This window comes from Lutra lutra, chromosome 4 (assembly GCF_902655055.1).
Source record: "Lutra lutra chromosome 4, mLutLut1.2, whole genome shotgun sequence".
NCBI classification, from domain to species: Eukaryota; Metazoa; Chordata; class Mammalia; order Carnivora; family Mustelidae; genus Lutra; species Lutra lutra.
In genome coordinates, this window is record NC_062281.1 from 63,415,739 (window position 1) to 63,440,819 (window position 25,081).

A 25,081-nucleotide genomic window follows, 5' to 3' on the forward strand; every position below is an offset into this window, starting at 1 on the left:
TATTGGGTTGTCCTCTGTTGGTAATATACCTAGTTCCTATCTTTTTTTTCCTTTACATCACTAAGTCAATTTCTTTATTTACTGACTTTTCTTCCTTTCCATGTTACATTATCACAGTGATAATTCACTAATAGCTAGTTTTTGTAACAATTATTCTGGTTATTCAGTGATAATTCACTAAAGGCTGATTTTTATAACAATTATTCTGAGGTCTCACAGAAATCTAGTTCTATCAAAATACTGAGAACATTTTTTATAAACAGATATTAAGAACAAAGCACTGGAGGGCGAGATGGGGAAGGGGACATGGAGATTGAATGAGATACTATACTACTGTTTATGTTTTACAGATTCAGTTAAACAAACAAAAAAAAGCATATGAGACCTTGTTAGGAGTATAATACAAACTAGAACAAGACATGGTTGAGAGCCCTGAGTAGCTTACAATCTAGTGAAAGAGAGAGGCTAATATATACACAGCTCCAGTACAACACAGTGTTACTAGAACAGCAGCATGAAGTCCCAAAGGAGCCCCGAGACCGGAGAGCAGAAGTTATAGGATTCCTCCAGGTTCCAGGCAATTGAGTAGCAGCTGAACATGGAACTTACTATGCTATGCTGTCAGATGTGTTCGTTTTATTTTGGTAGAAACAGTCGTGTATCTTGAGCACATAGTAAGTTTTATTGAGAAATATGGAAATGCAATGGGGAGTCATTTATTTGCACAGATATCATGGGTGGTTTTTGACAGTGTGAAATATACTGTTGCAGAGGACTGATGGACTCAGGACTTCTGCCAAAAAGAAAGCAAGAAAGAGAATCTGTTAACAACTCAGCGTTAGGGGTGAGGACAGGAAAGAAAATCTGAGTCCAGCAATGTGACAGACCTCAGGTGACTACTTCCTCATTGTAGGAATACTACGGACTAGTATTTGGTTAACGAAGACAGTCCTTTAAAACCCTCCATTTCCTGTTTCTTCTCCCAGGTTTTTGCAGAGCTGTAGGTTTTCAGGGAACATAATTGTTATGCCAGCTAATTAAAATAATCTTTTAAAATTTACTAAATTAATACACAGTCAATGCAAACATTTTAAACTGAAGTGTACAAAATAAAAGTGGAAGTACCCCATTACACACCCACTTATTATACTCCCCAGTGCTAACAATTTGTTGTAATAGCCTTCCATTTTCCATCTATAGTTACACACACACACACACACACACACACACACACACACACATACTCCCCACACATTTTCTTTCCCAAAATAAAATTGGTGGTATTCCCACAAATTTGAGGTTGAAGATATTAAAAGTGTGGGCTTTGGAGCCCGCCAGGACTGGGCTCAAATCCTCTCCAGCTTCCTGGCTGTTTCTACAGGCAAATTACTTTATTTCTTTAAGTTTAAATTTTTTTGTGAAAGGTAAAAACGGTAATTACCTTATAAGTCTTGAGGATCAAAATCAATAGCGCATACAAATTGCTCAGGACAGTGCCAGGCACATAGTAAGTGTTCAATAAATACTATAATTATGTCTTTGGCAAGTGACCTTTCTCATAAGACTGGAAGGAAATTTGTTATGCAAATGTTCATTTTTTCCAACTATATTTAAGTGGGGAAGAGCCTGCTTTCCCAAAACATGAAACTGATCTCAGTAATAGTCAAGTGAGAATTCTCCTCGAATTTTTGGTGCAACTTTCCTGCACATCCTCCACCCCACATCACTTTCTGACGTCTAGGAAGTGGACTTTCCAATAAAAAACTTTTGTGATTCATGTCGGGACGAGAATCCTCAGCCACGTTAGGTTTTACACACTGTGGGCACTTTTGCTTTATCAGGCGATTGCTGGGTGGCACCCCTTGCAGCTAGCCTCCCGCAGCCGCGCCCCCTCCATCCCTTCGGGAGTTAGGGCTGCAACAGGAGAAGCCTATCCTCGTACGAGCGGAAGGAGACCTGATGGACGAGGGGTACCTCTACAACGCAGCAGGAGACGCGGAGTGTGTGAGGTGCGCCGTAGGGGTGCAGGCTGCAGGCGGAGGGGCCCGGTCCGAGCGCCGGCGGGAGGCTCTTCCCCGGGCGAACCTGGCACTTGGCTTTCACGGATCTTCGTCCGGGGCATCTTCCCCGCCGTCTGCAGCCCCAGGAACCCACTGCCTTCACTCTGCAGCCCCGGCCAGTCCCTCTCGCTTTCTTTTTTGGCACTGCCCTTTGCCCTCCCATGGAGTCATCTGTTTACTCTCCCTTCACTTGCAGTCACCCATAGGTCACCCTCCCTTTGCCACAGTCACCCATTTTGTCCCCTTTCCCTTCTCCCCCCTCACTCTTCACCTCTCCCCGGGTCGCCTTCTCAGAGGACGCTGCCGATGGAGATGCTGCGGACCCCGCAGCCAGGGTCTGCTCCCCAGAGAACCCTCCGTCCACCTTTGCCCCCTCCCCGGGGGCGCGGGAGGCAAGTTTCCGCCCCGTCCTTTCCCCAGTGACAGGACTTGGCGGCGGCCACGGCCAGGGAGGCGGAGGGAGGGACGGCCTGGCTCCCGAGCCCCCTCCCCTGCTCGCGAGCTCGCGCGGTCTGTGTCTCTCTCCGCAAGTGCGGAGACGCGGAGGAGGAGGAGGAGGAGGGAGTTGGGGGAGGATCTCCATTGAAATAAACAACCAGGCAGCAGTTATTAACACGGGAACATGGCGGCCGCAGCCTCAGCCACAGCTTCGGCGGCGAAGGTCAGCGCCGACGGCAGCCGGCACCTGACGGCGTGACCGACCCGAGCCGGTAACCGCGCCTTCCCTGGGGGCCGCGAGGGCGGGCGGGAGGCGGGCGGCGGGCGGGGGGCGCCGCGTCCCCACCCCCGGCCGCGACTGCCCTTCCTGCGCCGAGCCCGGCGGAGCCGTGCGCCGCGGAGAGGGCTGTTTTTGTGTGCGGGGAGCGCTGCCGGAGTGCGCGGAAAACGGGAGTTGCATCCCGGAGGCGCCGCGAAGCTGGGGAGTTGGGGCTTGGGGGGTGGGGAGGGCGGGAAGCGGCGGGGAGACGCGGAGTCCCTGGGAGAGAAAGGAGGCGCTCCAGCGCTTTGCGAGAGCTCTGGAGACGAGTCCCGGAGCGCGAGGCGGGCGGAGGCTGCAGCCCGCGGCGCCGGCGAGAGGTGAGAGCCGAGGCGCGGCGGGGAGGCCGGGGGCGCGGGCGCGGCCCCCGCCTGAGCAGCAAGGCGCCCGCCAGCCCGCCCGGTGCGGGGTCGGCGAGCAGCGAGGCTCCTGTCCCCTCGGGGGCAGAGAGGCTGAGACGGGAAGGTGAATCCTAAGAAGGTGCATTCTTTAATGGAAACGCGGAGCGACTGCAGCGGAAGGTGGGAGTCGGGCGAGGGGAGGCAGGACTCGGGAAGTGCTCGGGGGTGTGTGAAGGTGAAGCGCGATGTCAGGGGCGGCGGGCGGGCTGAGATGCCGGGAGGAGGGGTTCGGCGGCCCGGCAGCCGGGCCGGGCCCGTGTCAGCTCCGGGGGCGGGGGGCGAGGGGCGCCGCGGGCGGACGGGAAAGAGCTGCGGCGGGCGGGGCGGGCGGCGCGCTCCGGCCGAGCAGGCCGGGCGGCGGTGGGGGCGGGGAGCCGGGGGGCCGGACCGCGGCGGCGCGGAGCTGGGCTCGCCCCTGACTTAACTTTCTGGGTGCGGGCATGTGTGCAGGAGGCGCGCTGGGGCCGGGGCTGGGGGCGGGAGGCGGTCCGGGAGGTTCCGGGTTGGCTCGCCAGCGCCCCCTTTTCTTTCCCCCTTCTCCCCGCCCCTGAAGGGACAGGCCCTCAGGGCCCCAGGCGGGAAGCGGGAGGGGCCCTCCCGGCTGACTCGCGACGGTCACGCCCCGGGCCCGGGGACACTTCTCCCTCGGGCCTCTGGGGGCTGCTGAGAGAGAAGGCCAGGGTCGTCGCGGCGTGCTGGACCTCCCCGTCCCCCGCCCCTCCGGGGAGTCCCGGAGGCGCCTCTTCCGAGATCGGGGGTGGGTCGGTCCCTGCTTAGATGGTTCCTCCCTTTTCCCCCCTCCCTCTGGTGGTTTCCGGGGCCTGCGGGACCGAGGGGCGGGAATCGGGGACCCGAGCCCCTTGCACCGGCCCAGAGCTGGACCGGGCCTTACGCCTTCTGGATCTGTCACTGGTAGGGGAAACTTTCCCAAACCGGGGACCAAACCTGAACACCTCCTCTGCCACCTCGTCCTCTAATCCCACTCCCACTCCACCTCCTCCAACGCCTTCCCCTCCCACCGACCCGAATCTCGCTGCGTGTAACTGATGGGGCAATGAGCCAATCGGAGGCGGGGAGCTGACCTGCCGGGTGTCGGTAAGCCAATCGTAGGGACCGGAGGAAGGAAAGGGGCGGGGTTGCTTCCCGACCAGTTAGAGAAGAGTTGCACGCGGGGCGGGGGAGTCATGGAGACGCTGAGCTAGCCAGTCTTGTCCATCCCTAGTCACCCGTTCCTTGGTCTGTGTGGTAGTGTCACTTATAGGGTCTCTGGCCCGGGGGGCCACGTAGTTTACGCGAGATACTGTATTTTTCTTGGTACCACTAGAGACGTCGTCTTAGACACGACGAAGTCTAAAGCCACTTAGTATGTGGCAGTAACTCTCCGAGGCCCGTTTCTAAAATGGCATATATATTGTAGTGATCGTGTTCTGGACCTCAGCGGCGGGTTTACGTGCAGAGGATCATCGGAGTTAGCAGTTTACCCCTACCTCAGTTTCACTTAGCTCCTCCAGGGTGGGAACAGTGAAATTTGCAAGGGTACTCTGAAAATGAAGGCATCTGGATAGCCTTACGTCAATTGATTATTGGGAGTGTAAAGCATCATTGTTTGTCATGGCTTCACTGGTTCCTTGTTTAGTTAGACCGCCAGCTCCCAAAGTGCGCTTGGAAGTTAGGCATTTGGGATGACATTAAAAAAAAAAGTTGTCATTTATGGTATGCGTTTTGTTTGTTTTGTTTTTTCTTTTTCCTGAGTAAACAAAGTGAAGTTAGGAACCAAAGCATCAGTGTTTGAAACATAAAGCGTTGGTATTTAAGAAGCAAAGCTAGTCAAAGCATATTTGTCTACAGAAAAAAGTCTAAAGTGTAGTTTGCTGGATTCCTCCCACACAAAAGATTCTTAAATAAATTAGTTTTGTTCTTAAACACAGTACTGAATTGTACAGTGTGTGTGTGCTTTTCTGGTTTCTGCAGGGTTAGGAGACATTTTTGGTTGTTTTATGCTGGTTGTTTGGGTTCAGTCCAGTGACTTTATTAACTCCTGACTTTTAAGAATAGGGAGGATAGGTCTTTGGTTCTCAATAAAGAGCACAGGTTGCTCTTTAGGAATAAGCTGTCTTTAAAAAAGGCAGCAGCTGCTACAGTGCTTTTTTATGTGTGTGTATGTGTGCTCCTGTTCTTTGTTGGTGAGGTTTAGTGCACACTGACAGCAGCAAGGATCCTTTTCCCAACTGGAATTTGTAAAATCTTTGGGAGTTCAAGAATGAATCATGTTAAACAGAATGAATTCATTCATTTCGTGTTAAGTATCCCTTGAATTGAACTGATCTTGAGAGGCTTTTTTTTTTTTTGGTGTGTGTGTGGGGGTAATCTTACATGCGTGGTATTTATCATATCTACTGCTTTCTCAAGATTTTATTAATATTTGGTTACTATAAGAAGGAATTGAGGAACTGTAGTTTTAGGAAACAGTATTTACCACACTCTATGTGTTCTGTTGCAATACACCATTCTCAAATTTATAATGTGAATTCTTAATTCAGTATAATTTTGAGTGTTTACATAGACAAAAATTAATTGCATTTTGCTGTAGCCCTTTGGGTGTTATTTTAGTGATAAAATAACAAAAACTGTGGGGATAAAACATTTAGCTGCCAGAAGTGGGGAATATCATAAACAACATTCAAAATTTGACAACATTGAAAATCCCCCATCATTAGTTAATTTAGTTACTGATGGTCACTCTGACATGTGCCCTTCTCTCTTTTTTGTATGTATAAGAGCAACACATTATTTTACTTTATTTTCTACAATAGTCCTTGAAAATGTTCTCAGATTCTTGGTGGCAGAGAGTAGTAAGTCCTCTAAAACCTGGTTAGAGGGAAAAAAAAAAAAAACAAAACAAAAACCCTCTCAAGCATATGGAGACATCTAGAAAAAGATGTGCATCGTCGCTGTGATTCCATTGTGTGCTCTCAGTCTAGATCTGAGCCTTCTTCCTCCTGGGGATTTCAGTCTTAATAGAGGAGTTCTTTGATTTTTAGATGTCAGGTTACAGAAACAGGGTAGAAAAAAGCTCACCAATTATGAATTTAATGTTTTTTAGATAGTTTGGCTCTGATTTTAACCTTTTATTGGCTAAATATAATTTATATGACTTTCATTCACCATTAGAGGAACATTTCACTGGAAATGTAAAATGTAAGGGGACTTGGGCTGTGGTATGAGTGCATAAAGGGCTAATGCTCCTTGGTTGGCTTTATCTATAGCTGTATCTTATTAAAGCTTTCTAAGCCTCACAATTGAGGACCTGTGGGCAGTGCTTTCATTACACATCCTACATTTAAGGATTCAGTACCTTAGCTGTTTCAAATCACATCAGGTTTAAATGTGACCCTTAAGTTGACAGCTGAATTTCTTAGAAAAAAATGTTTGTGTTGTATTGTTTTTTTTTTTAAAGATTTTATTTATTTATTTGACAGAGATCACAAGTAGGCAGAGAGGCAGGCAGAGAGAGAAGCAGGCTCCCCGCTGAGCAGAGAACCTGATATGGGGCTCGATCGCAGGACCCTGGGATCATGACCTGAGCCGAAGGCAGAGGCTTTAACCCACTGAGCCACCCAGGTGCCCCTGTTGTATTGGTTTTAAAAGTGATTCTTTTACGCAATTGTAGGATATTAGGTAGCAAAAAAGTCTCTTTAAACAATTTTTCTAGAAGTTCAGTTTTCTGAAATGCACAGTGTGTTCTTTTTTTTTTTTTAAATAGATTTAATTTATTTATTTGACAGAGATCACAAGTAGACAGAGAGGCAGGCAGAGAGAGAAGGGGAAGCAGGCTCCCCGCCAAGCAGAGAGCCCGATTCGGGGCTCGATCCTAGGACCCTGGGATCATGACCCGAGCCGAAGGTAGAGGCCTCAACCCACTGAGCCACCCAGGCGCTCCTGCACAGTGTGTTCTTATTTGATGTTTTGATCATTATTATGTCATGGTTGAAATTATATTTAAAAGCCTAATTAATGCTTAGCTATTTTTATGACAGAACTGCTGTTTAAGAAATTACTGGCTTTTCAATATTCTGTGTTTATAGTTTTGTTTGGGATTTTTGTTATTACATGCTCTCAATTTTAGGAGAATAGGAGGGAGAAAGAAAATAAATTATTGCTTTTAAGGTATTGGTCTTTTACTGCAGTAAATCTTAAAATTGGTGGGAATTAGTATCTTTTCCCCTAATGAAATAATCATACTCTATTTACATACCAGTGATGAAAGGCAAAGGAAAAGAGAACAAAACCTTTTCTTATACTTTCATACCTGGAGCTCATTTTACCTCTATGACTTGCTTTCTAAACAAACAAAAAAAATTCTTAGCATTTATGTGTTTGTTTCCTTTTTTGTTTAAAGAGTTGTAGAAGGGTTTATGAATTGCAAACTGTAGAAGGAATGTTATGTCATGTTACTCCTTAGAGTCTATTAAAAGTAATGTCTGGAAAAGCTATAAAATACAGTTTTAGGTCATAGTCCCTCAATTCAGACAGCATAAAGAAACTTTATGGATTCTAGGTACTAATTTCTAAATAGAGGTGAGATTGTGACTTCTGTGAATATTTTAGAAGCTGGTTTAGTTTTTCTAGCTGTTGTAAAACTGAGGCAAAACTGGTTATGAAAAGGACTGGAAATCTTAAAGATAAACTTGTATTTGATGGTAATTGAAATGAAAGGGCTAGATGGTCTGTAGGTAGATCACAATGCTCTTGGCTTTTAGGGCAAAGATTTTATGTCTGCCCTATGAAATGTTCATCAGGAACCACATTTCTGGCTTCTAGTGGCTATGATGACATAATGCAATTGTGGAAAAATTGATTCCAGGACAATTTTCAGTTGGTTCCCTAGTTGGAAATTTCTAGAGGAGAATTAAGTAAGCAGGGAATCTATGAAGGCTGTTTTATTTAGCTGCTTTTGAGGGTTAAGATGTAGAATCTTAACTTTAAGAAAGAGAGGAGAACTGCTTATAGGTAGAAGTTATTGGCAACTTGTTAAAGGTTCTGAAAGAAAAAACAATTTTTAATTTTACGTATCAGTTGATAAATACCTGGCAGGTTAAATCTGGTAGAATTTATGCCTTATAGGCAGCTAATTATGAACTGTTAAGGGTTCCTGATGAGTAACTTAAATCCCGCATTGGGCCTTTTAGATCTTGTCTTTGCATTCTTGCCTCATTTAACCATTGTTTCATTCATTTGTTCATTATTTATTTGATGAGTATTTGAGTATCCCAGCATTTGGCGGTTTACATTGATAGCTGAAACCATCTATTATGAATCCTGTGACTTAAGAGGGAACACAGAGTGGGTGATTTTTTTCACAGTGGGGAGCACAGAGAAGTTGGAAAGGTACATGTTCACCTTAATTTTCAATTTGCTTGGATACTAATCTGTTTTTTTGGTGTGTGTAATTTTAATTATATATTATCAAAAAAGTTTGATTTGGGTTTGACCCCCCCCCCGAAAATAGGATTGTTTATAGTAAGTTGTTAAATGTCTCCTTAGCTGAGTAGCTTACAATCAAATAATTTTCCTTTAATGGGGGTATAATATTATAATTAGTGTTGTTTTATACTGTCTGGAGTCATGTCGTGTGTGGTCAGCATGGCAGTCTTTAGTTGGTGGAAGGTATTAGGGCAGCTTAGTCAGGGACCTCCCAGTTTTGCGGAGAGAGTGTGCCTTGTTGCTCTAAAGCTACATATTCTGGGCCTTCACACCCTCAGTTTCTAAAGGATGGAAAACTCCCATGTGCAGCCTTACACAGGTGTTCTTCTATGATTATGAGTTTTCTAGATTTAACTCATTCTTGCTCTTGACAGAAATGTCTGTAGTGGGAGAGTAACGACAATGCAGTGTAAATGATAATAGCAGCTCTCCCTGAGAGCCGACAACCTGTTAGGGGCTTTTTGAGGTGTGTTTCATTCTTTCTTTTTTTGCCACAGCCCTGTAAAATAGAGGTTACATCATTTTTCAGAAGATGAAGCTTAAGGGAGATTAAGTCCTTGTGCCTATGAGCAAAACTTCCCGGGGTGGGGTGGGGGGTGGGGGGCGGATTACCCTTGACCGGCAAGGGCAAGGAAACAAATCCTAAGGATGAGAGGGAATGGTGAGTCTGAGAATGTCTTCCTTTTAGGAATCTGATAAAGAACACGTTTGCAGGCCTTTTTATAAGGCGGTCAGTGGAGGCGTTTAGTCCATGAAAGGGATGGATAGATTTGAGTGGTTCCAGTCCTGCAGATCATGCCAGTAGGTGTCCAGCAAAGCCTTGCATCCAGGCAGGCCTGTACCTGGCCAGGTGTCGCTTAAGATCTACACACAGTTTCTGGCTTTTTAGTCACCAGCCCAGTGTTTTACGATTCTTAAATTGCAGGATTCTTGTTTTTTAATTTAAAAAAAAATAAGAACTGTAATAGATGGAGTAAAAACAAGTAACGTTTATTGAGTGTTTACTAAAAACCCGTGCAGGGTTCAGGTGCCCTTACTGTATACTGTGCGTGTTTCTCGCTGTAACACAGTGAGGTGGGCGTGCTTATTAGCATTCCTATTACCTGGTTCATGAAGTGGAGGCACAGAACTGTCAAGTATCTTGCCAAGGGTCACACAGCCAGACTACTGGAGAAGAATTTGAACCCAAGCAAACACCTGCCCCTCAGCTCTGTCCCATTAATGGGTGTTCTGTTAGCTGGTGGGCTACACTTCTTTCAGCATAATGTGGTGGTGTCTTTTGGAGTACTTTGTCGAGGTGACACAGATGAGTAATTCTCCCCTAGGGAAGTGGAAGGGGGTAGGAGTATATTTTGAGAAAGTCCATCCAGGTTGCCTATTTCTCACCATAAAAAAAGCTAGGAAAATAAGCTCAAGAAAACTTGGGTGTGGGGACTAGGAAGAAAATAGAGCGAGAGCACTCTGTGCAGTATAGGTTTTAGAAAGAACAAAACACTGATACAGGTATTTGGCTTCTTATTTCTTTACAATATATTTAATTCTAGTATGTTTAACTGTTAGGTGGTGATTGTGTGATGCATGTTTTACAGATTTTGTGCAATCTCTGTGGCGTGGATGACTTGGTGTTGAGATACTGGAGTCTTAAAAGAAGGCTGATAATGTATGCAGTCATCTGACTTGTGCTCTGCTATTTGTGGAATTCTTCTGGCTGCTCAATTGTTTGCAAGGAGTGAGGAGAGCTTTCAGGGAACTCTTTCACCTGTGCACGTGTGGGGAGCGGCACACACTGCTTCCAGCCCCCGGGGACTGAAGACCGGTTGTCATAGGTGAAAATATAATGCCTGGTATTCTCTGTTACTCATTTAGTGTGTCCATGTGAAATGTGATCCCACATATTCCAAGGCTCAGCTTACGGAGTGTGAGTGAGTTCTGGAAGTTCCTGTTGTTGCCGACTGACCTCTGCCCGTTGAAGTTGCCGTCTAAATGATGATTGTCTTTTCTAGCAGATTATTTCTGTTTATGAAATCAGCTTATTAATCAGACATGAAGTGACTTCCCTTGCCTTTGGTGGTACAGTTGCATTTGTGAGAATATTTAATATTAACTTATCTTAGAATTTCTAATTCTATTGTTAATGTGCTTACTGGTGAAAAGCTTTCAGTTATTGTCAAAATGTGAATTAAAAAATGGAGTTGCATATCTTAGAGGAATTTAGGTTGTTACTTGAGTCATTTCTAGAGTCAAACTAAAGGGGAAATTTAGATTGCTACACGGATAACAAACTTTCAGGGGCATCTGGCTGGCTCAGTCGCTAGAGCATGTGACTTGATCTTGGGGTCATGAGTTTGAGCCCCATGTTGGGTATAGAGATTACTTAAGACAAACTAAAAATACGTTTTTTAATGTGCCTGTATGTATTTTAAAACTAGAATTATTCATAAGTGTGTTTATCAGGTTATTGTTGGAACATAGGTGAATTCTTTCACATATAATTTTAGATTCCTTAATAAGGAATATGGAAATCTCTTGCTAAAAATCTGAACGTCCAGAGTACGAATTTCTGTGAACATTGATAGCGTTTCCTGAAGTTAGAGAAGGTGGTTTTCATAGTTACGGAGACTGGCAGTAGGGGCTCGTGGGTGTTTGAGGGGATTGTGCTGTCCTGTCCCGGTCACCTTGTGCCTGCAGCCTTTGGTGGGGATCCCATTGGGTGTGCAGTGCACCCAGACTCAGCTTCTGTGCGTGCAGTCCTTTGAAGTGAGGATGGGCTGGTAAATAGTGGCACGGCTTTGGACTGCTTCACTTTGGGTATAAATCCTTGTAGACTCTTCTCCTCTGCCTACTTTTCTCCTTCTTCCTTGGCTTTCTCAATTTTTTTTTTTTTTTCTAAAGGATGGAAGATGGCTGGTAGTGAAGGGAACACAGTCAAGATTCTGGAGGTAGTCTGTTACTATCATTAGGTATTTCATGTATGATCGTGATCTATGGTTTCCTTCTTTATCAAACACACTGGCTTTGCTAACAGCACTTAGGGAAGAAGCTAGCTATTTGTTAAGTAAGCCATTAGGTTGAAAACAGATCACTTAACAGGCGCAGTGCAGTAATTGGCTGATTTGTTGTTAGAAGTTAGTCGGTTGCTGGACAACATTGTGGTCCAGCAGACTGGGGGGTTGAGCTTCTGTTGTCTAATAGGACTGAGTATTACAGTCCCTAGTTTTTATGTATTTTATTTCTTGCCTATTTAAGGATAATGTTACAAACTTTGTAGTGTTAGATGTCTTGAAACTGTTCATTAGATTCAAGTGGTCCAAATGATATAAGTTGGAAATAGACAATTTAAGATGGATGGAAATGTAACGAGATGCCTAAAGCCTTAGGCATACCTGCCTCTTTGGAGTTTCTGATAGTGTATTGTATTTTCAATTTCTGGAATTCTGTTTTGAGGTTTATATGTAATGTTCTCGTTGGCTGTTTTAAGTAGTGGTATCTTGATTCCTCAAGACTCCTGTAAAAGTGTGATATAAAAAATTTATTCCATTAAAAATGTTATTTTAATATATTATAGTACCACTAGAATCTTTTCTAAATAAACACATGGTAAGTATAAATAGTGGAACCTAGTGAAGGAAGTGGAAGTCATGTAAAGCTCTTTGATTTTTGCTGTGCTACTTTTTATTTTAAGCAGGAAGTGTGTATAGTTAATTAAGGATTTTAATAAATGAAAGATTTTAAGCAGTTACACCAAAAAATGATGTGATATTCACTGTGAACTGAACATATTCACAGTGATATTTGATAGTGACAAAAGTCAACATTATGCCTGGACGTTGAAGGACATTAGAAAATAAAATTGGAGCATTACCCTTTTCTGGTTAAAGGATGCTCACATAACAGCGTTCTTGTAATCATTGGTGATCTCATTGTAGTAGTAAATATTTTCACTTTGAGAAAAGGCATTAAGGAGAAAAGAGAGGAGATAAAGGGAACCCCAGATTTTCGAGCAAAGCCTTGGGCAGGAAGGACCTGGGTCCGGATACCTCTGGCCTGGCCTTGCTTCCCTGTGGTAAGGCCAGTGAGCTGGGTCTCCTGTGGAGGTCAGAAGTCTCACTAAGCCCCCCTCCCCTTCCCACTATCACTGGGAGCAGCAGCTGACCCTGTAGTGGGGAGGGAAGGAAGAGCCTGTGGTAGACAGAGTCTGGGGTGAGTCCCAGGCAATTGAGGTCCCAGATGCTCACCTGCAGAATTGTTTGCATCTGGGTTTCCCACCAAGAGATGTCTGGCTCTGACATTATAATGTCTTCTGATCTGGATCCATAATTTGGGCAGTGCTGATGGCCTGTTCCCTTCAGGTACCACTGAGCCCCACAGCCCTTCTACCCCTGTGAGGTGAGAGCAGATAAAGACAGGGTAAGGCAAGGGAAGACCTTCAGGGACTTGTGATTTTTAGACTGAATACCTTGCCTTTACCTGGCTTGGCCTCAGAGGAGTGAGGGAAGCCAGCATCTTCCCCACCAAAGGGATCGAGTTTTTCTGGCTATGGGTGCCCTTTTCCATTCCCTTCTTGAGAAATTTCCCATTGAGATTCAGGTGCCTCCCATAGGCTCCTTGTAGATTTTCTGAACCTGCCTCAGTTGTTCAGAGTTGTTGACAGAGTTGTTCAGAGTTGTTGACAATCTTGGAGAAAGAGATCAAGTGTATATGGGGGGTGAGAGGAGGAAGGAAACGCATTAAGAAAGAAACTGGAGAGGCCCAGAGAGGAGTTGCTATGTTGAATCGAGGCTAAAAAGGTTAACACCATGCAGATGGAAAATAGCAATGTAATAGAGTAGCCTGACTGAAATCTATAAATTAGTGAAGGTATATAGAGAATAAATCCAGGCTAGCAGATACATGCCCTTGCGGCTTTAAGGACCTGCTACTAGTTTATCAACTTGATCATACTGAGTAGTTAACTTAAAATACTTGTTATTTCAAGTGGAATAGGCTTTTTATACAAACTTTTTTTTTGAAAGTTGAGATAGATAAATCGTGGATTAGTTCCTAATAGCAGTGAAACAAATTAGAAATTTTTTTTTTTTTTAAATTTTATTTGACAGAGAGCACAAGTAGGCAGAGCTGCAGGCAGAGGGAGAGGAAGAAGCAGATTCCCCGCTGAGCAGGGACTTGATCCCACGACCCTGAGATCATGACCTGGGCTGAAGGCAGATGCTTAACCGACTGAGCCACCCAGGTGCCCCATCAGATTAGAATTTTTTAATATAAATTCTTTGGAGTTTAATATCAAGGAGGAAAAACTAAACTAAAATGCTTTGAATAATCAAGCATTAAAATTTGCCGGTCTTTTTTGTTCAGTAAATTGCTTAAAATCACAGTATGCATTGGCTTATCTGAATGAAAGGAAATTGTACGTGTTTTCTTATGGGTTTGCTAAAAATTGAGTAGTAAGGGGGCGCGTGGGTGGCTCAGTCAGTTAAGTGTGGGTCTTTGGCTCAGGTCATGATCCTGGAGTCCTGGGATCGAGCCCTGCATTGGGCTTGCTGCTAGGTGGGAAGCCTGCTTCTCCCTCTCCCACTCCCCCTGCTTGTGTTCCTTCTCTCACTGTGTCTTTCTCTGTCAAATAAATAAATAAAATCTTCTAAAAAAATAAATAACAAGATAAAATACATTTAAAAAAATAAAAATTGATTAGTAAGGGTAGAGTATGTATGTGTATATTTTTTATTTATTCATTCATTCTTTGTCCCCCTCCTTCAAAATAGTATTACAGGCAGCTTAAAGGCTTTCATTAAAAAAAAAAAAAAAAAAAAGGCGCCTGGGTGGCTCAGTGGGTTAAGCCGCTGCCTTCGGCTCAGGTCATGATCTCAGGGTCCTGGGATCGAGTCCCACATCGGGCTCTCTGCTCAGCAAGAAGCCTGCTTCCCTCTCTCTCTCTCTGCCTGCCTCTCCGTCTACTTGTGATCTCTCTCTGTCAAATAAATAAATAAAATCTTTAAAAAAAAAAAAAAGGCTTTCATTTTTAAACTGTATTTCAACTGATTTAACAAATTCTTCTTTGGCACTGTAAGTCATTAATAGACTGATCTTCCCCAAATATCCCTTTTATAATAATACAAGTCCCCACTCATCACAGAATAACATTCCCAAACACTTACTAGATAGGTCTATCACAAACCCATTTTTTTTCCCCACTTCTACTCTTACTCGAGCCTTTGTACCCGTTAGTCTGTTCTTCCTGGCCTTTGACCATATGAGTTCATGCTCTTTGATTTGCCTCAAGAAAACTAATGAGTTATTCTAAAATTTAGGAAGCAACCCTTTGATATAAAACTCAATTTTTGTTTAAAGATTTTATTTATTTATTTGACAGAGAGAGAGATCACCAGTAGGCAGAGAGTCAGGCAGAGAGAGAGGGGGAAGCAGGCTCTCTGCTCAGCAGGGATGTTGAGGCAGATGCGGGGCTCGATCCCAGGAACCTGAGATCATGACACTGAGTCGAAGGCAGTGGCTTAATCCACTGAGCCACCCAGGCACTCCTATAAAACTCAATTTATTGGGAGTTTATATTACTGATCTTAGTTAATAGCAAAGTATATGATCAAAACAAGAAGAGTATACATAGAGTCCAACAGTATTCGGAGGTTATTAGTAAAGATGCTTATTACATTGGATACAGATTTTACAAAAAAATACAGAAGTCCACTTACCTTCAAAACAGAAACAATAAAGACTTACATTTTGGGCTTTCTTGCTTCCGTAAAACTGAACATTTTTCACACTGAGACTTACTATCTTTTCCCCTGCAGAATATTTTGATACTATGGTGAGAAGAGGGATTAATAATCTCAGTTTATAGTGGAAGGAGGAGAAAAAAGGTAAAGAAAACCTTGGGGGAAATTCAGTAGTTCTGGAAAGGTAATAAAACAAAACCAAACACAAAGAAAAGTATACCAGGGTTGGCACTTAAATACTTCCGTTGAAGAAGTGATAAAAAAGAGAATGGAAGCATCACTTGAAGGGCTGATGTCTCAATAGGTAAATAATGAAATTCTACAACTACCCAAAGAGCAAAGCCCTCACAGCCTGCACATTAATATATACTTGTGACAACACCTATAAAGATATTCGCAACCTTCTTCCCAAATCTCTGCTTAAACAGTAATTCTCTATTTTGTGGGATCATTTTATTTGCAGAGCAATTCAGAAAGCTGTCTGTCTGTCTGTCCGTCACCTATTTACATTCTGTCATCAGCCAATTAAAGTAGTAGAAACAGTATACAGTGCAGGTGGAAAAGCTGGGTGGTACTTTGGGGCCTGCAGTGTCGTATAGATCTCTCTGCCTTTGCTCCTGTGATGCTGCGATAATGTGGTAGAACAAGTGGCCAATTTCAGTGCTGTGTATGCTTCTTTCTCCCTCTTCCTGTGTGTGTGTTATGTATGTGTGTGTGTGTGTATGTGTGCCTGTGCGTTGGAGGAACTGTTTGAAAGTAAGTTACAGATGACCCTTTATCCATAAAGCATATTGCCTTAAAATAAAGGCATCATTTTGTAGAACTGCATATCATATGAATGTGACTGTTAAACCCAAGAAAATTGATGTCAAATATCAGCTGTCTAGGGGCACCTGGGTGGCTCAGTGGGTTAAAGCCTCTGCCTTCAGCTCAGGTCATGATCCCAGAGTCCTGGGATGGAGCCCCACATCGGACTCTCTGCTCAGCAGGGAGCCTGCTTCCCTTCCTCTCTCTCTGCCTGCCTCTCTGCCTACTTGTGATCTCTCTCTCTCTGCCTGCTTCTCTGCCTACTTGTGATCTCTCTCTCTCTGTCAAATAAATAAATAAAATCTTAAAAAAAAAATATCAGCTATCTAATGAGTTTTCCCAGTTGTCCCCAAACTGTTAGGGTTTTGGGTTTCAAACCAGGAGCTAATCAGGTTCCCCCTTTGCATTTGGTTCTGTAGTCTCTTTTAATATGAAACCTTGACCCTAGTTTTTGTTTGTTTGCTTTTTGTTTTTTAGGCTATTTCTTAGTTTTTTTTTAATTAAAAAAAGTTTTTTAAACATTTTTTTAATTAAAAAATTGAATTGTGGCAAAACGCTTACACAGTTTATACCTTCTTTTTTAAATGTGTAGTTAAGTGCATTAAGTGCTTTCACGTTGCTGTGCAGCCAGACTTTTCTGTGTTAAATATCAGGTTCTCTAGGGGCTCCTGGCTGGCTCTTTGGCTCAGTCTGAGGAGTGTGTTACTCTTAATCTCGGGGTTGTGAGTTTGAGCCCCATGTTGGGTGAGAAATCACTTACATAAACAAACAAATATATAAACATTAAAAATACCTCAGTTTCTCCAGAAGTGTTAGGAAAATTAAATTGTTGGGGTGCCTGGCAGAGCCTGCTACTGAAGCCTGATCTCAAGGTTTAAGTTCTAGCCACACCCATGTTGGGTGTAGAGATTACTTTAAAAAAAAATAGTAATAAAATATATTAATTTGATGAGGGCTGAAGAGTAGCATAAGCTTTGAGAGCTTTATTGCTTGAGATTGTGGCATCTCAGGACATTTTGTGGGCAATGCCCTCTGATGCGCCTCATGTCTGGGCCTAGACATGGGTTCTAGGAGTGCCTCACACGGAGATCCATGTCTGGCTCGGGGGATGCAAACAGAGCTGGTGCAGCCTCTGAGAACCTTTACTGTTAGAGAACGCTAGGCGTTGTTTTCCTCCTGGGCAGTAGTAGATTTCTCTTTTAGGCACGGGATGGGAGTGGAAAACTGAATTTTATAGCACACTTGGCTAAATAGAAAGCTTTTATTCAGACACTTCTTGGAGTAACACCATAGAGACAAAAATTTGCTGGGAGTTTAAGGAGTTTGGCAACTTGAGTTTCTTGAATACATGACTATTCCATAACTTGGAATTTGAAGGTTTCTGTTTCCTTTTTCCTTTTTTTTTGGAGGGGGGGTTTGCAGTGTCTTTATTTGTTCTCCCTTTTGACTTTTCCTGCCTGCCCCCGTGATTTCTACCTTTAGTTTCTATTTAACGTCCTATTCTCTTTTCTGCTTCAGAACCTTGTTAAGGAAGAGGATAGCCCTCCTGTCTTCCCTTGTGAATCACAGTGGATATCTGGGATTCATTCTCAGTTTGAGAAATAGAGTCTAAAGGTAAAAATCATTCACAGGTGTGCAGATCATACCAGTGAGATACCTGGTTAATCTCACCAACTCAAGCCTGTAGAGAAGTAGTAATTATTCTTAATGTAGATCTGGAAGCCTCAGTGGAAAAGTTGTGAGTGGGAAGAACACTAGCACTCAAAGAAAACAAGAAATAACACAAGAATTTAAGTAACTCCAGAATAGCTCTCAACTTGAAACTTTCAGGCTCCAGGAAAAAAAAACAGAAACCAAGGTTCTCTTCTCTTAAAGTTAATACTCTTGGAGGTGGAACATCTTTAGGCTGTTGGCCATGGATGTTGCACTTGACAGAGCACAAGCAGGGGGAGGGGCAGGCAGAGGGAGAGGGAAAAGCAGCCTGCTGTGGAGCTGGGAGCACAGTGTGGGGCTCAATCCCAAGACCCTGGGATCATGATCCCAGCCAAAGGCAGACGCTTGACCGACTGAACCGCCCAGACATCCGTCGTACTGCGCTGTACCTGTCTTAAAGGTAGCATCACCCCCGCTTGCTGCATCATAAAATGAAACAAAATATGCTGCTCAGGAATAATGAGAATATTATTGAGTTATTATTTATACTGGGAAATCATATACTTAAGAGATCCATAAGCAAATTGAAGGATGGAAGGAAAATGGGATTGTACATAGGCCTTTTTATTGAACAGATCTGGGCAGACTGATTGATTTTACAGAGAGTGTGTCCACATGTGCACAAGCTGTGGGAGGGGCAAAAGGGAGGGAGAGTGAGAATGAGAACCTCTTAAGCAGACTCTGGGCTGAGCACAGAGCCCTAAGCCCAGCTTGATCTCACCACCTAAGACCATGACCCCAGCCGAAACCAAGAGTCAGGTAACTGACTGAGCCATCCAGGTGTCCCCAAATCTGGGCAATTTTAAAGTGCATAGAATTTAAAACAAGTAATTCAGAAATCCCATTTTCTGATTTTTTTTTTTTTTTTTGCAAAAATTTCCTGAAATGTCTTCCAGACATACTAAGAGGTAGTCTCTTTGTTCCTGTCATTGTATATATATTTTGCTGCTTTTAAAAAAAATGTTGGCATATTAGAGAGGGCTGGACAAAAATTGTAGCTGCATTTCTGAGTGGCTCTGTGCTACGTTCCAGACAGATAGGTAGCAGGTAGCAGTGTGGGTCAGCAGGGAGGGAAGTCCTTCAGGAAATGTAACTGAAGCAGCAACATTATGGACAGATGGAGGAGGGGCACAGAACTAATAGAAAGTGCTATTATTGTAAAACAGTGGCTACACAAAACCCTCAGAACATTAGAGGTTTGTGTATCTAATTTTTCTGATTCCGTTTCTTTATTCCTTTGAGCACTTGTCATTTAGGAGAAAATACTTTTAAAGATTTTTTTTTAAAGTAATGCTTGCACCCAGTGTGGAACTTAAACTCAACAACCCCAAGGTCATCAGTCTTCTATTCCACTGACTGAGCCAGCCAGACACCCCTAGGAGAAAATACTTTTCAAATGTGAAATATTTTCCTATTTTCTAAACTGATTTGAAATGTACCAGCATTCACTAAGGCCTGTGCTCTGTTCTAAGGCACAGATCTGTTTGTCTCTCCACCATGTAACTGTAAACCGTAGATTCCATGCAACACAATTCTAGGTAACTCCTGGACTTGCCCTTTTCTGTCTTTGTTCACTGGGTGTTATTTTGTGTGTGTGTATGTAGTAGTAGTAGTAGTATTTTAATGACAGTGCCTTTTGTCTTTTCTGGTTTTCTGCATTGTATCTGCTCTGGGTTTAGAAACCAAAAGAAACCAGATAACCAGATTTGTTAATTCAGCAAAAATTTAATGAACACTTCCTATATACTAGGTAGTGGGAACCCAAAAATTTAAAAAAGAAATGTCCCCTATCCTTGCAGATCTCACAGGGAAGAAAGGAGTCATGTGGGCAAGTAATTACAACATATGCATTAGAATAGGAAATTGTATTAGAGGGCTGGTCAGATATTTTATGGGTGCAAAAGGTTCATTCTGTGAGGCGAGGAAAGGCTTTACAGCCACTAGAGTATTTGATTTGTGCCTAAAGGGCTGATTGAGATTTCATAAGAGAAGAGAAAAGGCATTCTAAAGAGAGACAGATGCATAGGATGAAGATAGAAAATATTATAGTATGTTTCTATTTTATTTTTTATTTATTTTTAAAGATTTTATTTATTTATTTAATAGAGCATTCCTGAGCTGGGGGAGGGACAAAGGGAGAGGGAGAAGCAGACTCCCCGCTGTGCAGGGTGTCTGATGTGGGACTTGATCCCACGACCCTGAGATCATGACCTAAGCCAAAGGCAGGCACTTCTGACTGAGCTACCTAGGCGCTCCTCTATTTTATTTTTCATATGCACTTTTAATAAGATTTGCATGAGAATCTAAGAGACTCTTATCTGTAAAACCAGTGATCTTGGGGCGCCTGGGTGGCTCAGTCGGTTAAAGCTTCCCACTCTTGGTTTCTGCTTGGGTCATGATCTTGGATTCGAGGAACTGAGCCCTGCATCTGGCTCTGCACTGAGTCTGCTTGCCCCTCTCCTCCTGCTCCTTCCCCTGCTTGTGTACTTTCTGTCAAATTAAAACAAAATAAAACTAGTGATATTTAGAGCACAAAATTTGGGGTATTTATTTTGAATGTTTAGAAAAGAGTCTTTTCCTCCCTTGTCTCCTTTTTAATTCCTCCTTGTGTTCTGCATTAGGGAGTTCTGTTTACTGTTGCTGTACAGTGTTCCATGCTTGGTGGCATTATGCCACAAATGTTGCGGGCCAGGGTTGGAAAAGCCCTGATTGACATAGCTTCTCTGCTCCGTGATGTCTGGCATTCAGCTAGGATGAAGTCTCAAAGCCAGGGCTTGGCAATGGAATCAAGTGAAGGCTTGTCCGCTTAACATGTCTTGTGTTTTTGATGTAGGCTGTTCTCCAGGCCCTCAGCTGAGTTCCCTCAAATACCTTTGTATGGCCTCTCTACCTAGCAGCTCAGGCTTCCTCACAGCATGACAACAGGGTGCAAGATGTCATAGTTCCAAGGAAGCAATCACCTTTTATGACTTAACTCATAAGTCACATAGGGCTACCTTTGCCTTCTCCAGATCCAGATTCAGAGCACTTATTTGGGACCATAACTCCCAGCTCTCCTTGGCAGGAATGTTGAAAGTTGAATTAGAAGAAGAGTATGTGGGATGGAAGGTTGTGGTCATCTTGGGGAACCATCATCTGTTAACAGGCTAAGTTGGGGAAAGTTTCAAGTGTTACTGCCCTTTAAAAGAGAAGAGAGGAAGGATTCATTATTTCTGGGATTCCAAAGTGTTTCTATATGAGAAGTAATGAGCAGCTGTTCTCTAGTCCTAGAAAAGGCAGTGTTCTTAAAGTATATCTAATGGGATTTTAGATAGATGTTTAGAAGAACTTTCTGATAAAAAATGATGTACTTTTTTTTTTAACTGTAGGAAATTTGTGTGATTTAAAAGTAAATTTAGTACTGATTAAGTATATATTGCCTATGGGTGGATGTGTTGCCTTGAGCAAGTGATTTAATGTTTGAGTCCAATTTCCATTTTTGTTAAATGGGGATAATGACTATTTGCCTCACAGAGTGCTTGAGGATCAAATAGGTTTTATTATTAATGAAGCCAGAATGAATTAGATGATTTTAAAGAAATTTTCTGGTAACAGATTCTCTGTTTATCAGGGATTATTAACAGGAAGTTTATAGGGCATTAGTGAATCTTTCTGAAATTGTTCTTTTAAAGATTTATTTATTTATTTTAGAGAGAGGCCATGCACGCTAGAGCACAAGGTGGGGGGTAGGTGGAGGGGCAGAGGAAGAGAATCTCAGGCATGAGATGAGCTGAGCCCAGAGCCTGATGCTGGGCTCAGCCTCACAATGATGAGATCACAACCTGAGCCAAAGGAACCAGGAGTCGGACACCTAACCGACTGTGCCACCCAGGTGCCCCGGAAATTTTTTTTTTCAGTACAGAAAAATGTGGCCCATTATTTTTCTTTCCTATGCATGTATTTACTGTGTAGAGCTCTCAAATGATAATGGCATGTATTTTTGGACTGTTTGTTTTAGCAGGAACATTTCCAGCCCTGAAGGCCACTCATGATATGAGTAGTAATTAACATAGTCCCCCCTGAAAGCACCAGGAGGGTGCTGCTTCAGCAGATAGTTTTATAGAGTAAGGCAGCTTTTTGTTCAAAAGATGCTTTTTTCTTGTGCTGGGAGCACGGATAAGAGTTTTTATTCTGAATCTCTAGTCCAAATTTTAGAATGCATAAATGGTCTGCTTTGCTTGTCTAAACGGAAATTCCAATGTCTCATCGAGATTTAGAAAAGTGTGTGGGGGGTGGGGGGGGGGGTGTCTCCGCTTTTTTAGAGACTCTTCAGATACTGTGGGGAGCCGGGCTTGAGAGTCCTCTGGTCGAGGTCCTCAGCCAGGGTTAGGGTTATGGGATTCTTCTTTCCACTAAGAATCCCAGCAGCCTGAGATGAACTACAGGGTTAGGGACCCTCAGTGTGCAGATTCCCCTGCAAGACCATCTATTGTGCATCTTCGTGTACTATTGGAGCTCACAATTCCATAGTAAGACATTTCTCAGTAGAAAGAAAGATCAGAAAACCATACAATGAAAAACAAAACAAAACAAAACCATACATTGAAGTAATTACATTTTACATACCATCAAGCACAGACTCATCCGTGGGAAAGGCTTTTCACTTTTAAGGATAGAATGAAAGTAAAATCTTTCAAGATCTTGTCATTGGTTTTTCTTCTTAGTCACTCATGAGATGATGTCACTTCAGGGCAGAAAGATTATAAAATCTTTCTTAGAGAATTTACTAAAAACTTGAATGTTTGAGGTACCTGGGTGGCTCTGTGGATTAAGCCTCTGCCTTTGATCTCAGGGTCCTGGGATGGAGCCCCACATCATATCACATTGGCCCTCTGCTCAGCAGGGAGTCTGCTCTTCTCTCCTACCCTTCCCCCCCCAACCTACTTGTGATCTCTGTCAAATAAATAAAATCTTAAAAAACTTGAATGTTCTGTTGGTAGATGTTAATATTACATTTCAACAAACCTTGGAGTTCTTTACATGCAGGAGTTTTTGGTTTTGAGTTTTGGTTTTGGTTCTTGGGGTTTTTTTTTTTTTTTTAATTCTGTGAAGTCCGTATGGAGTAACATTTGGGAGCCACATTGTTTGGGATGTGGGTCTGACTCCATTACTTGGACAGGTATGACCTTGTGCCCCAGTTTCCTTAAATGTGCACTCTTGTTATTATTACTTTGTATCTCCTTCAGTGGTCAGAGTTTGAGACACAATTGATGTTCAATAGATCTTCGTTAGTTTTTTGTGATTGCAATTCAGAGTAGACCATTTTAAATGCAAATTGAGGGGGATTCAAGGAGCTGTTTAGGAAGCTAATCCTGAAGACTAGAATGGCCTATGTGTTCAAGATTATTTGTGGTCAAGTTTTTTTTAAATCACCTTTCTTTATCAATTAATGTGTGTTCCAGAAATGCAAGGGTTATGCAGTACTCTATATTGTATGTAGAGTCTATAAGGATACATTATAAACTATTTTGTAATTATCAACTGTTTGAAGTAAATGTGCTACCACTCTGATTATAGAATGATTATAACTATAGTCACATTAGCATTTTTGCACCTCTTAGGTCTAATTCAGTGGCTCTCAACAAGTGGGAGTGGGGAAGGAGGACAAAGATTATTTGATGTATTATTTGGCCTATCAACATTCATATCCTTTTTATGTCCATGTTGTTCCATGGTAGTTGAAGGCAAAACTGATAGTGCTCTTTTGTGCAAAAGATGGAGAGGAGAGTGCTTTAAATCAATACAATTAAAGCTTTTTATGTTTTGGAAAAATTGGAGACTTTTTTAAAATTAAAATTAAAATTTAAATTTTTATTTTTTAAGATTTTATTTATTCATTTTACACACAGAGATCACAAGTAGGCAGAGAAGCAGGCAGAGAGAGAGAGGAGGAAGCAGGCTCCCCGCTGAGCAGAGAGCCCGATGCAGGACTCAATCCCAGGACCCTGAGATCATGACCTGAGCTGAAGGCAGAGGCTTAACCCACTGAGCCACCCAGGCGTCCCGGAGACATTATTTTTTTTTAAAGATATATTTGGGAGAGCAAGCACGAGTTGCGGGGGGTGAGGGGAGAATGGCGGCGGGGGTGGGGTGGGGTGGGAAGCTGAGTTGAGCGTGGAGCCCAGTATGGGGCTTAATCCCAAGATCCTGAGATTATGACCTGAACCAAAGTCAGATGCTTAACCTACTAAGCCTCCTGGGTGCCCATTGGGAGGCTGCTTGGAGGTGGTAGAATGTTTCATTTATCATTTTAAAGCTTTCAGAAAAAGTGCATAAAATTTGCCTTTAATTAACCTGGGAGATTGAATGCTTATTTGACATACTGGTGGACAATGGTATTCTCTGCAGGAGATAATATGAAGATTTCTCAAAGAAATGTCTAATGGACCTCAACGTTGGAGTCATTTGACTATTGAGAAAGAAGCAGGTTTGCTGCTGAGTGTGCCCGAGGCCGGCTCTGTCTCACGACTCTGAGATCATGACATGAGCTGAAATCGCGGGGAGAGATGAGATGGTTATAGTTACCAGTGAAGTACATTTAGAATATTGGTTTACGAAGGTCAGAGGAATAAATGCCTTTTCTTATTAGTAGAGTAGGAACAGAACACTTCTGAATAACATAAAGAAAATTTCTAGGATGACTATAGTCCACATCTATATATAGAATGTAATCATTTAAAAATATTTGACTTAAAGGACTCCCAATTCAAATATGAATTATAAATCTTAGTAACACTGTTATACTTTTTTTTTTTTTAAGATTTTATTTATTTATTTCACAGAGAGAGATCACAAGTAGGCAGAGAGGCAGGCAGAGAGAGAGATAGAGGAGGAAGCAGGTTCTCCGCTGAGCAGAGAGCCCGATGTGGGACTCGATCCCAGGACCCTGAGATCATGACATGAGCCAAAGGCAGAGGCTTAACCCACTGAGCCACCCAGGTGCCCCAACACTGTTATACTTTAAACTGTTATCTACTACTTCACTTCTAGTCAGTCTTCTTTTTTAAATTAATTTTTAAATCATGTTAAGTTAGCCACTGTGTAGTGCATCATTAGTTTTTGATGTAGTGTCCAGCAGTTCATTAGTTGTGT

General features: G+C 42.9%; 1 protein-coding gene and 1 long non-coding RNA gene across 9 annotated transcripts in view; one reads left to right on the forward strand and one right to left on the reverse strand.

Annotated features, from left to right (window-relative positions):
• Window positions 1-608: 608 nt before the first annotated feature.
• On the reverse strand, window positions 609-2,449 carry LOC125098984 (uncharacterized). Its single transcript, XR_007126993.1, has 3 exons — window positions 2,332-2,449; window positions 888-998; window positions 609-793 (listed from the first exon to the last, which is right to left on the reverse strand). It is a non-coding gene; the product is annotated as an uncharacterized LOC125098984 (long non-coding RNA).
• Window positions 2,450-2,649: 200 nt separating this feature from the next.
• The window catches only part of NCOA2 (nuclear receptor coactivator 2), a 298,877-nt gene continuing 276,445 nt past the window's right edge, over window positions 2,650-25,081 (forward strand). For 3 of the 8 annotated variants that reach the window (XM_047728297.1, XM_047728308.1, XM_047728309.1), the window contains exon 1: window positions 2,650-2,770. The gene's annotated coding sequence lies outside the window, so the exon portion shown is untranslated. Of the gene's footprint in view, window positions 2,771-3,018; window positions 3,138-3,274; window positions 3,298-3,702; window positions 4,314-10,417; window positions 10,529-25,081 lie in introns of those variants that run through there. The other 5 variants (XM_047728307.1, XM_047728298.1, XM_047728301.1 and 2 more) reach the window with 5 other exon arrangements.